Source organism: Eubalaena glacialis, chromosome 12 (assembly GCF_028564815.1).
Source record: "Eubalaena glacialis isolate mEubGla1 chromosome 12, mEubGla1.1.hap2.+ XY, whole genome shotgun sequence".
In the NCBI taxonomy this organism is placed as follows: domain Eukaryota; kingdom Metazoa; phylum Chordata; class Mammalia; order Artiodactyla; family Balaenidae; genus Eubalaena; species Eubalaena glacialis.
The window spans coordinates 14,515,337-14,529,574 of NC_083727.1; the positions used below are offsets into that span (position 1 = coordinate 14,515,337).

A 14,238-nucleotide genomic window follows, 5' to 3' on the forward strand; every position below is an offset into this window, starting at 1 on the left:
GACTCAAATGAAAAGTAATGCTGGTGAAATGAATGCAACCAGGGATTTGAAGTGGTAGGGTCTATTTTTTATTAGCTGGAAAAACATAAATTAGAAGCACACAATAGGAAAGTCAAGTAACTATTTTTTAAACCTAGTATATCAATGAACTTTAATGTGGCATTTTCTTAATGTCTTAGTGTCATATCTACAGAAATATACTAACTTAAGCAACCCACTTAGTTTTCTGTAAAGTTCTGAACTTAGTGTTAAAATGTGTATGCTTTTTACTTAGACATTTCTAATAGCCCTATGTGATTATTAGATTTCATTTCTGTTTCAGCTGAAGATATTTAAGTGCAGGAAATTTAAATTACTTGCCCTAAACCAAATAGGAATTGGAGCACAGGCAGGACCAAAGTCACTAAATTTCTACCTCTTTGCTTCATCACTAAGCCATGCTCTTTTTTTCACACCATGTAAAAGAAAGACTAATACAATAGAATGTGTAAATAAATCACTCGGGAGAGAATGAGTCAGATGAATAAAAGTGACATTATGGTTACTTCTGGTAATAAACACTAAAAAGTGCCCTTGTTTTCCAATGGCTTATTGGGAGAGTAAAGCTTTTTCCAATCATCACTGACGATATGGTGGTTGCCTAACAGTAATAATAATAGTGAAAAAAAGGAGGAGGAGGAGAAGGAGAAGAAGGGGAAAGAAGAGGAAGATCAATTGATTGAGCCTTTACTATGGGTTAGAAGCAATGCTAAGTACTTTCCATACCAATTTTTAAAGTATTTATTCATACAATAATTCTCAGAGGTAGGAACTCACGGGGATATCATTTTACAGATAAGGAAACAGATGTTCAGAGAGCTTATATACTTGTTAAGGTCAGAGATGGAAATATAATCTCCAGAACCTATGCCCTTGACCACAAGTGACAGTGCTTCTTATGTGCTGCAATTAATTGTAGACTTTGGATCAAGTGACTAAATAAATCTAACCACACAAATTAAGACATGCCAGAGTGACAAGGGCATTGCATAAACAAGATGTCCATGAAGTTTGCTCCTTTCCAAATCAGTTCCCTGTTCTTTTGCCCTGAGGTACCCCCATCACATTTCCTTCCTCTCTCTCTTTGCCCTCAACCCTTTGCTCTCTCTTATCCATGAGATGGGTCTAGGAATCCCATTTTTCTTTGTCCTCTTCTTTATTTTTTTCTCACTAATATTATACTTTTATTAGTTATCTATACTTGTATTTACTAAAAAGCCAAAATGTACGTTTATTTTCCTTAAGCAGTAGTAGTGATGGTTTGCCTACTGAATGTTTCTTCTTGGGGGTGTTGATTAAAGAATCAGCATTAAACAATTAGCTCATCATTTCTTATATACTTAAGTGCCATCTTTCATATAATCCTTATCACCAAGTAGATGATGATCCACATAGAGAAACCCAAGGTAGAGAAAGACCTCGGAGTGTAAGGCCCCTCTAGCCACCATCCCATAACCAAGCCTCATTAATTCTATCTTTGAAGTAACCATAAAATTCTTTTTCTCCTTTCTATATTTCCACCATTACTGCATTTATTTAATTCTCCAAGAGTCTCTCACCTTTTTGCCTGACTTCTTTAACTCAGCATAATTATTTTGAGACTTACCTATGCTGTTATATGTATAAATGGTTGATTCTTTTTATTGGATATAGCCAATAAATAAATACAATTTATCCTTTCATTGGATATTTGATTTACTTCAGGCTATTACAAATAAAATTGCCATGAGCAATCTATGTACAATTTTTTGTATGGACATATGCTTTCATTTCTCCTGGGTAAATATTTAAGTGTACTATGGCTGGATTATAAGGTAGGTATACGGTAGGTATATGTTTAACTTTTTAAGAAACTGCTAAACTGTCTTCAGAAGTGATTGTTCCATTTTACATCCCCGACAGCAATAGTCAATAGTACCAGTTTCCCCACATCTGCAGCCAATACTTAGTATGGTCAGTCTTTTTCATTTTAGACATTCTAGTAGATGTACAGAAGTATCACACTGGCACTGTGATTTTAATTTGCATTTCCCTAATGACTAATGATATTGAGCATCTTTTCATGTGCTTCTAACAGATCATTATCTTACACTATATTCACATTAATTATGCAGGTATCTGTAAATCCTGCTAGACTATGTACTCATTAGAAGCACAAAATGCATAATTCTATCAAATTCTGCTTTTTTAACGTCTAAATTTATTGCACCTTCTGCTACATCATTCAGCCATGCCAAGGCCAATTAACAGTGTAGCATTTATCAGAGCAAGAGTCTTCCCACTGGAAAGGGTGGGTTCCAGTCACACAAAGCAGGACTTGCAACTGGAGAGAAAATGGGCAGTTCTGTTCATAAGAAAAACTAAGGGATTAAAAAACAGTGATTGGGTTTCAGGACTCCTGGGAAGAGAAAGGAACAGATAACTCTACACCTTGGAACTGTTTACCTATAGCATGCATTGGGTCAAAATGGACTAGCCTTGCTCTGGAAGAAGCACTGCCTAAGGCAGCAAGAAATGCTTCTCTTTCTCAGTAGCCAATGTCTAATGGGATAAACCATCTCCAGTGAGCAGTGTTTATAAGGAAAACTCACAGGGAAGTTTTAATTCTTTAAGATTTCACCCCAATTTTTCAGATAAAGTCTCATAATAGCAATATAAACCTACCCTATAAATCAAACTCACTTTCAGAAATGTTAACATTCAAGAGGTATTTTCTCTCTTCTCATGACATTCCCTGTTTGATGTGGAAAAAAATGTAATCTTGTGATAATGTCACCCATAATGAAACCTACACAATATAATTCAATACCCTCCATAAGCCCCAAACAATCACACAGGATGAGATTTAGAGGGTATCTCGAGAAAGAACTGCTGCCATGTAACCAATCAATTTTGGAAAACCAAAGGAGCATTTTCTGGTAGCAACCTTACATATTAAACTGAACCATACTTTTTAATTCTCACGTCAAAACTTCAGTGCTATTTAAGTCGGACAGTTTTAGTGGTCTTTGGGGAGTCTCAGAAGCTCACCATAACCATTTGTACCACAGATGTCTGGTGATTATGAAATCTGTCTGAAGTATGTCTGTTAGTGATAGTTTTCAGCCTGAATTCAGCAGAATTGCTGGGTCCTTCTGTTGAAATGATGTAGATCTCTCAAAAAGGAATAGTCTGTTTAATTATCTTTTCCAGCTGTGCATATTGCCTGCAGACAAGGGTTACTGTGTCTCTTCCAAAGTGTCCTCTGCAAGTTCCTGGGGCAGGGTTGCAGGGAGTGTGCAAACACTGTCAATTAACCTTCTCAATGAAAGTGAGGGCTACTGAAGGAAGTTACTGGATGGAGTGTCTCTTCCAATATACTGATCTCAATATTATTTTAACCACCCAGGAGCTGCATGCTCTTTTGGTGTAGAATAAATGTCCTTTAATACTCTCAATTCATATACAGTGAAGAAAAATAATGTAATAAATCCCAAACAAAATTATACTGGGCCAACTATCTATAGACTCCGATTTTCAATCCTTTGGCTTATTTTCCTTCTAAACGGGAAGAATAATCTATTATGCAACTTCAGCTGAATCTGCTATCATAACTTAAAGGCATCCAACAATGCCTTTCTTGAACACTTGAAAGTGTGGCCAGTATGAAGGTGGGAGCTAGCAGCATCTACGGGATATGAATAGAGGCATCAGTGACAGAACTTCTTACAGGTGACACAGTGAGAAGTGATTTACCCCCCATCACTTAGGGACTCTCATTTAGTGACGGTGGCGAGGGGTCTTCAGGGCTGTGGAATCCACACCAGTGGGGTAGAATGCATACCTCAAAAGTAGTAACAGTATTTTATTGAGACCAAGTGAAATCAGCTGCAGGGAAATCTCACTTTATAAAATAAAATTTTAAGAGAAAGCGAACATGGGCCTTTTTCTCTAGTCTGCACTTACAGGTCTAGTAATAGAGTATCCAGAGATAGGATATACTGGAAACAGACAGAAATGCTTCAAGTCCTGTTCCCCACCTGTTATGTGGGCAGGGATCGGATGAAGTTGAGGAAGGCCTCTTTCAGAGAAAAAGAGTCTCTCTGTACAGACAAGCAGCCTGTTATTTCCAGCCTCATCACCAAGGAAAGATATTTCTGCCTTCTTTCTTCGTTATAAGGTAACTGTTTTGCCTCCAAGATTTTTCACTGAGTTTTGACTGTGAAAAGTGCTCGTGGCATGTCTTCCCCCCTCCCTTGGGCCTCATGAGATCCTAAGCCCTCTTCCCCACTCTGCTAGGGACTGCCATACTAATTGCTTAATTTGCCTTGGCACACAGGAGATACTTAAAGCCTTACCCACTCTTACTGGGTGTGGCAAGACACTGCAAAGTGTGCCGAGAGCCGGAGGCAAAATGACTAATATAATATGAATGCTCCTTAAGGTCTGCACTGCTGTTGAGTAAAAGATAAACCAGAGTGGGTCTTCAGTAGAGGCATGAGAAAAAAAATGAGGGCTACAGTCATTGTATTTCTTATTTCCATGGAATACAATCTATATGTTATAGAGGCAAAACAAAGTAGAAGAATCTCTGTGAAGAAAAAAGCAACTTTTTCCTGGGGTGAAGTTGTCTCAAAACTAGAAGCCAGGTGGTTGGTTCCCTTAGTAAATCCACCGGAAAAATATTAGTTTCCTGACCTTCAAAAAAATTAATCATGTTCTCAGTCATATCATGACCCCAATGTTCTCCAAAATGTCAGTTATAATATTGCCCATTGCATTCTTTCTGTTTTGCCTTAACTCAGTGAAAAGAGACTTAAATAATTCATCTCTTTTCCCCTTGATGTCAAAATAAAATAAGGTTTTTTAAAAAAAAAAGAAAGAAAGAACATATGGAACATGAGATTGTAGCATAAATCACAAACTGAATAAAACTTGGGATTTCTGAGAGAAAGCCTATAGAACAGATAATGTCAGAACAACCTAGATCCCAGCTCAAATGCTAAGCAGTCTTCACATCCTCCATTTTTTTTTTTCTTTTTCTCCACAAGATAGTAACTTAATGCCATACTATGAACCATGTACATCATGGTATAGTTGACTATAACCTCCCTCCTCCAAATAAAAATATGGAATCTCCTTTATATGCAGCCTCATGATAGACCCATTAGAACTGTGATTCTCATTCTCTAACACTTTAAGATGTCTCCGTAACATATAAGCATTGAAAAATTCTTTTCAAAGAAATGAGTTTAATCCATTTAAATAAATAATGTAATATACCACTCTTACCAAATATGTACCACTGTTATAAAATAAAATGGTAAGAGACTATCATTTGTTTAGACATACTGAATCACAGTGCAAGAATATGGGCCTCCTACCAAGCCTGCCCTACATCACATCCCTGTGTATTCTGGCTTTCCTCCGCTATAATAAAAGGAAGTGTTCCGAGGCCCCCTCTGGCACAACGTCACCTATCCAAAGCCCTTATGCAAACACCGTACTAAATATCCACCTTGCCAATACCAAGCGGACACTGTCCAGAGGCTACAACATCCTCGTCCTCAGGCCTGATTATTAGGTACTTCCAAGTCACTTCCCAAGATGTGACTTTTTGGAAGGTACACACCCTCCCTTCTTCCCCAACAGAATGAGGAGGACAGAAGTAATGAAAAGAGAATGAACCAAAAAGACACGTAGACCTGGCTTGAAATTATTCCGTGGTCCACGGCCAGTTACTTAAGGTCTCTGAAAGCTCTTCCCATCTGTAAAATAACCACTTTGGGTTATTGTAACAATTAAGGAGTTAGCAGATGTCTCAGAGTGGCTACTCAATGAACATTTGTACTCTTCCCTACTTCATCCCAATGGGCTGGAACTTCTGTCCAGTAGAAGGGAAGACTACTTTTGCAAAGTACCAAGAGAAATGTTTGGTTTTAAAATATTGGAGATTTAGAACTTCAAACTTAAATAGAGCACTTTGTGTTTGCCCTAAGTCATGATGTCATGTTGTGTTTTCTGTTTATTTTTTCTTTTTATTTATGTGTAAAAAATAACCTAATAAAAAGGATAAAAGACTTCCTGGACATCAAACAGTTCTTACAAAACAACATTTTCATGATTTAAAAGTGGAGGGAACAAGAGCATGTGGATTATATTTCTCCTAAAATACATATGTGAAAAAATGAAAAAAGAAAGCACGTTTGGGGTTTTGTTATACTCAAAGCATTTCAAGATGTTTAGCAAATCCAGAATGCAGCTGTCTTCATGCACCCCTCCCCGACCAGCCCCAATATAAATGGCCCATGGCTTTCTATTGAACTCAGCAGACCTCCACTGAGGTCCTTTGTTGCTCCTTATTTGCCTTGGGGTAGAGAGAATGAATCTTACCCTGAGGTGACTACCTGCCTTGGGAAATAAAGTGGTATTCTCAAGGCGATGCTAAGCAATAAAAACCAGTGGTAAGTGAAGAACTGAATGTGACAAAGTTGGCATTTTTAAAATATGTCACATTTAGCATAGTTGACAGCCAAATTAATTTGAGTAAAGATTGAAGAATTCAGTCCAGAGGTTTTAAAACAAACAAAGGTACTGCCTTTTAAAATTACTGGAGCATCCTTCAAACAACCCTTACTTAGAAGACCATATGTTGAAAGAATTACAGATGATGAAAGTCATGATATCTATATAAATCCACGAACTTTCCAATCTTGACTCTGCAGCCTGACAAGGGTGTCATGTTTCAGCTGACACTGTATGATGAAGACACTATGACATCATTACTAATTCCTTCAGAACAGTGCAGCAGAGCTTAACACATTTCACTCTGTGACTTAGTTTTATGTATACAGATTCAAAGGTGGAGTTTCTATGGCACATCCAAAAGAAAAACCAACACTGTTGTTTGCGGTTATTCTCCTTCTTCCCCATTTTTATCGGAATGAAAGAGAAACAAAAGAGAGCTTGCTTGGAAGGATCTGAGATATTTCCCAGACATCTCTCTTATAATGCATACATGAGAGATAAACTAAATGCAGAAAATTGTCCTTCCTCTGAAAAGATATTGGGTATAATGAGTAGGTTACTCACTGAGAAAGGATATCCAAAGACAAAACTGGCTTCAAGTTTGCTCAATTGTTGCTTGGTTTTAAACACCCTCCCAGAACTATATTCAAGGAACCACACTCCTTATAATGCTCTTTTGAAAAATTGTTAGACTTCCCCACAAAAGTGTATTCAGACTCTACTTCAAAATTTTTCTAGAAGTTTTTCCTTGCTTCAGACATCAGCCCACATTTATTATTTAGTCATCGTACACGTCTCTGGATATGCATCTGTGTGTGTGATCTATTGCGGTTACATTTTACTCAACAACCAGTATTTGACTACGTTTACACATCAATGTATAGGACAAAAAAAAAAAAAAGAAGAAAGTGTACAGAAATAAATTACCTCTGATCTAGAGAGGTAATTGTAGAACTTCTCTGATTAGAAAGAAAAAATGGAGCACCTTAAGACTTTAAGTTTAGAATTACATATTGTAGCATACGTAAAATAATTTTAATACAAAGAAGGAAGTATTCTTGACTTTAAAGATGAACTTCATAAAATATTTCCCTTAACCTTTATTTAGCGATTTAGTTTACCACACTCCTTTAAATGGCTAGATATGTATTTTCTTACTTTTCAAAGGTTGGATATATCTTAATTCTGATCACAGCATGTGTGAACTTGTGAAATGCTGACTATCTCCCATTAAAAAATTATGTTCTCAATTTTTGTAGTAGGTGGATGTGAGAAAATGTCATTGCATCTTTGGTAAAGGATTGGATGAAAGGTATTGAGCTGCATCTTGCATGTAAGCAATCATTTATTTGGCAAATTTCTCTCCAAATGTAGTAACAGGAAAAGGTTTTCCTCTCCTAAAGAATTAATGTGCTCCTTTTCGTTGGAAAATAAGAACACCAGAGTTTCTTACAGACTGCACAAAGCCCTACCATCAAGAAGCACAGACATTAATACAATGTTCAAAAGCAGTAATAGTTTTCCCTGTTTCCTGGGAAAATTATTGCCTGAGTCCTGCTTTTTCTGACCTCACTTTTGACTGTACTGTTGAATTACTAGACCTTGTATCAGACTTTGCAAAGTAGATAGAGGAATAAATCATTAAAATATGTATACTTGTTTTCACACACACATAATTATCCTTTTTTTCCCTCCTTTTAGCAATAAGTAAGGTATGTGATGACAGATAAAGAAGTCAGGAGAAAAGAACTAATCTCACAATTATATCTGACTCTAGAAAGAAAAATAAGTCAAGACTTCCAGATATGAGGATCATACTTGGGGATCAAAAAAAATGTCCCTCAGAGAAAACAAAGCAGATGGCAACTCTACCTTGTTACCAATCCCATCTGTATTACACTCGGAGCCTTGGTTCATGAAGAGATGGTTGTCATGACAATAAGCATTTGAGAAGAGTTCTGGAGAAGCTGATGGCTTTAAGAGTGTCTCCTAGCTTCCCAATTTTCCAAACACACACAAAAATACCATCCCCCCACCCCATCCTCCAAATAAACAATTCTATTACTTCTTGTATTGGCTACAATTATCCTATATTGATGTTATAAAATTTTGCACTCTCATGTCAAAATCCTCCTTGCAGGGACAGAACGGCTCTTTACGCTGATACAGAACAGCTTGAAAGTAAACTGGTCTTTTATTTTTATTCAGCAAAGCAATTGTATTAACTACAGCTTAATTTTTTTCCCTTCCAAGCTCAGAAAGAAATCAATTTCAGCTTAAATGAGAAAGGGGAAAAAAGTAAAAGAAATTACTTTCCAGTTTCTGAGAGTAGATGGCAAACTAAAGAAGGAAAAAAATTAATAAACTATAAAGTGCTTAAGACTGTCCTTTGACATGCTTGTCAAATAGACAGGAAGGCCAGCACTGCGGAGCGATTCTGAGATCTCTGATAAGGAGCACGGGCTGGCTGCGTTTAAAAGTCAACAAGCACTTGTACCTTGGAACATACATTTTTTCCTGTGTACCTCATAGCAGACCTACAGAAGCATTTCAAATAGTATTGTCATCAGTCTGAGTTTTCTGGATACCTGCGTGCTCCCCGTAAACACTACAAATGTCATCAACACAAAGATTGAAGGGGAAGCGGACAATCTCCTTTCTAGAGCAAGTTCCCCAAACAAATGAAAAATGATGATTTCTTCCTACCCCCACCCAGCTCAAGTCCCTTAATGAAACCAAAATTGATGACTATCTTATAATTTTAGGGAGTGTTTCCTCACACACACACACACACACACACGATTTAAAAGCTAGAGGAACACCTGTTGTTGCCAATTACCCAAGGACATCTTGTTCTAGAATGAATTAGGAGCAAAAAAAGAGGCTTATTCTCCCTTTCCTTTAGTCAAATTTGGAAGGTTAAAATGGGAGTTTTGCAAGCCAAAATCATCAAGAAGTAACAGAAATGCTGAGTATCAAGTCACCTAACAACACCTCTCCTGAGAAATCAGAGGACAAGATACAGGGCCCCATACCAAGAAGAGGCAGAGCCACAAGTCTGGGGACGGTGGAGGCCCGAGGGTCTCACAAGCACATGGGGGATTTATTTTGAAAAGGTTGCTTCCTCTCTTCCAGTCTTCCCATAGCACCCCACTTCCCCCATTCTTTCCATTATCCTACACAAATTTCAGCCCCAGAGATGACAAGCAACAAAAGGAAGGAGAAAGAAATATTTCAGCCTCTTCCACTCCAGATCTGAAGTCAATGAACACTGACCTTATATACACCATTGCTGAGAGGCCATAAGGAGATTAGAAAGCCAGAGACTATATTTCTTTCATCCATGGTGGATCCTTTTATAAGCATAGCAGTTCTTGCCAGGCCATTAAATAACCACTCTAAAAATAAAGTGGGTAGCTAAGCAAACCTAAAAGAGAGATTCTCTAAGTACCAATTACCTTCAAAGCAAGAACTATTCCATTTGTTTGCTAACTCAACATGGCCCATGGCTTGGTATTGGGTCCCATCAGTAATGCTGACTACCTAAGGTTTACAACAGGAGCTACAATGATATTTCCTAATAAGAGTAGACAGTAGCTGTATTAGTTTCGTAGGGCTGCCATAACAAAGTACCACAAGGTGGGTGGCTTAGAAAAACAGGAAACAACAGTTCTGGAAGCTAGAAGTCTGAGATCAAAGTTTCAGCAGGGCCATGCTCTCTCTGAAGACCCTAGGGTAGAGTCTGTTCCATGCCTTTCTCTTAGCTTCTGGGGTCGCTGGCAATACTTAGCATTCCTTGGCTTGTAGATGCATCATTCCAATCTCTCCTCCATAATCACATGGTTTTCTCTGTGTGTCTCTGTGTCTCTTCTCTTTTTGTAAGGACAGCAGTCATATGAGATTAGGGTCCACACTAATCAAGTACGACCTCATCTTTTTCTTCTTTTTTCCTTATTTTTTTTGGCTGCGTCGGGTCTTATTTGCGGCACATGGGATCTTTGTTGAGGTATGTGGGATCTTTTCATTACCCCGCGTGTTCTGGTCAGGTTTCTCTCTAGTTGTGGCGGGCAGGCTTCTCTCTAGTTGTGGCGTGCGTGTTTTCTCTCTCTAGTTGTGGTGCGCAGGCTCCAGGGCGCGTGGGCTCTGTAGTTTGCTGCACGCAGGCTCTAGCTGAGGCGCACGAGCTCAGTAGTTGTGGCATGCGGGCTTAGTTGCCCCACGGCGTGTGGGATCTTAGTTCCCTGACCAGGGATCGAACTCGCATCCCCTGCACTGGAAGCCAGGTTCTTTACCACTGGACCACCAGGGAAGTCCCAAGTACGACCTCATCCTAACTTGATTATATCTGCAAAGACTAGTTCCAAATAAGGTCATACTCACAGGTGCTGGGGGCTAGGACTTCAACATATCTTTTGGGGGTGTGCAATTCAATCCATAACAGTAAGAAACTGTAAACATTTTACCGCTGACATGTCATGTTCAATATTCACCAAATATTTCTTGAGTATCTCCAATATATATATAAACCTGGCATGAGGCTGGGTACTATCGGTACAGAGATGGGACAATGTTCTCATTCTCAAAAAGCTCCTAGTCTATAGGGGAAGCAAAGAAAATGGACATATGATAATAATGACAGGTGTTAAGTGCCAAAATATAGAAAAATATCTGTGGAGCAGACACCTGAATCTCTGAGGCTGGAGCAAAGGTTATTCCTTGGGCTACTGCATACGCTTTCCCTTCTTCCCAGAACGCTCTTCCAAGGACTTCAGTGCTCACAGCGTCAAGATCAAGTTCTCATTCCTAGGGTAGCTCTTATCTGTGTGAGTGCCTATTTGCTCATTAGCATCACTCACCAGAATGGAAACAGACTGAGCACAGGACTATGTCTTGATGACATTATGCCTACAGTACTTAATGCAGTGCCTGGCTGAGAAAAGACCCTTAATAAACATTTCTCTTAATGAATGAGATGATGAGTGTAAGTGAATTATCTTCTTGTAGTAGGTGCAGCAATTTGAAGGACTTCTTGTAAGAAGGTATCCAGTTTCTCTGGGAAGAAGGAGGAGAGCTCCTTTCTTGGGAAGGAGAAGGAGGTGATAGGTAGGGAGTTAAGAGTAGCAAAGGAGGGGATTGAAATTATCACTGTGGGAATAGAAAGAAAGCAAGAGTGAGAGGAAGAGAGACACAGAGAAAGGGAGAGAGAACATGCTAAAGAGGCAAGAAGAATATTTGGAAAACTTAGCTGTTAGACCCTCCAATCTCTAAAAATAATTCTAAATATGGTCATAGATTAAAATAGGAATATATCTTTCCCTTTAACTGGGAATATTGTCCTTTTGAGTATAGTGTTGCTTAAGTCTTAAAAATTCAGTAAAATCTATGCATAAACCCAACTTTTTAAGGAGCAAGATGTGAAATTTAAATACCCAATCTTACCTTAAAAAAAAATCAACAATACTCACAAATACAGTATTCTTTGGAGTACTTAAAAGCATAAATTAGTTACAGAAAAATTAATTTCTTCACTATTTTGAACACCTACCATGTGTCAGGCACAATATTGATGTTACGGACAAAAAATTTTAATATGTCTTGGTCTCTGACATCAAAGCTAAGAGAAAAGAGAGTCCAATTTAAAAAAAGATTGTAATCACTACTATATGTAAAATAGATAAACAAGGACCTACTGGGAACTATATTCAATATCTTATAACAGCCTATAATGGAAAAGAATCTGAAAAAGTATATATATTTATATATGTATGTTTATATATAACTGGATCACTTTGCTGTACACCTGAAACTAATACAACATTGTAAATTAACTATACCTCAATTAAAAGTGTTTAAAAAATAAAATAAAATAAAATAAAATAAAAAAGATTGTAAAGTACTATCTAAGACCACATTGGAGGACTGTCCAGGGCTCACTGGATGCACACAGGACCGGCAGCTAGTCCAAAGTGGCAAGACTCATATTTCTGATTTGAGTCTGGATGGCATACTTGATGGAAAGGGAGGCAAAGCTACAGAGGGACGAGAGAGGATGGCATGTTCCTGAAACTGTCCATAGACCAGACAGAAAGCGGGGGGGGGGGGGGGGGGGGCGTGGTCAGAAATGGGGCCAGAGAAGGAAGCTGGGGCCAGGTGGTGCCACAGAGCTTCGGCTTCACCCTGAGGCAAAGAGGAGTCACTGAAGGATTTTAAAGCGAGGAGTATTAACTAGTTAAGTTCATTCTCCACTAGGAGAATGAACCAAAAGAGAGCCACTGATGAGATATTAAGGAAGGCGAATGAAAGGAATTTACCAACTGATGAGATGAAAAGAGGGGGAGAAGGAGCCAAGGACCCCCGAGTGTCTGGATGGTAGAGCTGGCCACTGTGATGGGCAGACAGAAGGAAGAGGAGGCTCACTGGGGAAGGCAGTGAGTGTCGGGTGGAACAGATTTAGTCTAAGCTTCATGTGGAGCCACCGCATAGCAAAGTCTAGTGGTTTGCTGAAACAAGGGCCTGAGGCTGAGAAGCCTGGAAGGCAGGCCGAAATCAAAGATTTGGGTTTTATCAGGAACTAGGTGAGAATTGAATTCATGGGATTGCAGTTTCAATTTGAAGGACTGTGCAGAGAAAAAAAGAGACCAAGGTGCCATGAAAAATGCCAACGCATCAAAATGATAACACTTTTTCCCATACTGGAAACAATGACTTGATAACTTTAAAAAAAAAAGAAAAATAGAGCATGGGGCTGGCATATGCTTTCCTTTCTTTGTACTCAGTATGTCCAAAGTTGTTAAACAGATGTCCAGAAAGGGAAAAATAAACATCTGTTATTTACTGATTCTAAAAGAAAAGAAAAAAAAAAAACCCCAACTCTGGCCGTGTTTGTGACTTTTTATCAAAATACTTTCAATAATAAGAATTCAAAAACGGCATCAAATACATTGCTTCCTGATCATTGCTGGCGGGGATGCAACATTTCCATCCACTTTCTCACATTAGTAGATGAGCATGAAAAGATCACATGTGTTCTTTTTCTTTAATCCCAAAGGGATCCTGAGGGCAGACAGGGTCCCAGCCTCAAGGAGCCAGCTGCAGCTGTGTTCTCCCTCCCCCAGGACCTTGGGAAGGTCCACTTAGGCGGCAAATGCAGCCCTGGCTTCTGCAATGATGTCACCTCGTGCCTCCCAGGAGACCTTGCGCCAGATTTCTCTTTGGGGAGAGGCTGGATGGCCTGACTGCACTGAGGGTGCCAGCCTTGGAGCTGTCCACTGCTCGTCCCAGAGGGGAGCAGGCAGAGCTGATGGGATAGTTTTTTCTTACAAACCTGCCAAGCAAGGTATCAACCTGTAATGAAATTTGAGGAAAATGAAACTCGAAACTGCTTTGTCCATTTTGAATTCTTGGAACTAAAAATATTTTGAACATAATTATTTTTTCTTCTTATGGAGAAGTTGTCTTTATTTTTACAAGTTAAAATTAAAGAGACTATCCATGCCCACTAATTTTGGATTAGTCAGATTTCCAACCTATATTCCACTGTCATAAACCCAAAGGAAAGGATTTTTTTTTTTTTTTTCTTTTCCCTTCCTACCACCTACGAAGCAGATAGGAAATCCTCCAGGGCACAATGGGCTAAAACTCCTCATCACACTTTCAACTGCTGTCAGTGTCAAGGTCAGCTTCTCAAATCAG

At 38.8% G+C, this 14,238-nt stretch overlaps 1 protein-coding gene across 3 annotated transcripts in view; it reads right to left on the reverse strand.

The window, feature by feature from the left end:
• The window catches only part of ESR1 (estrogen receptor 1), a 251,159-nt gene that overhangs the window by 82,756 nt on the left and 154,165 nt on the right, over window positions 1–14,238 (reverse strand). The gene's annotated exons all lie outside the window — the stretch shown is intronic.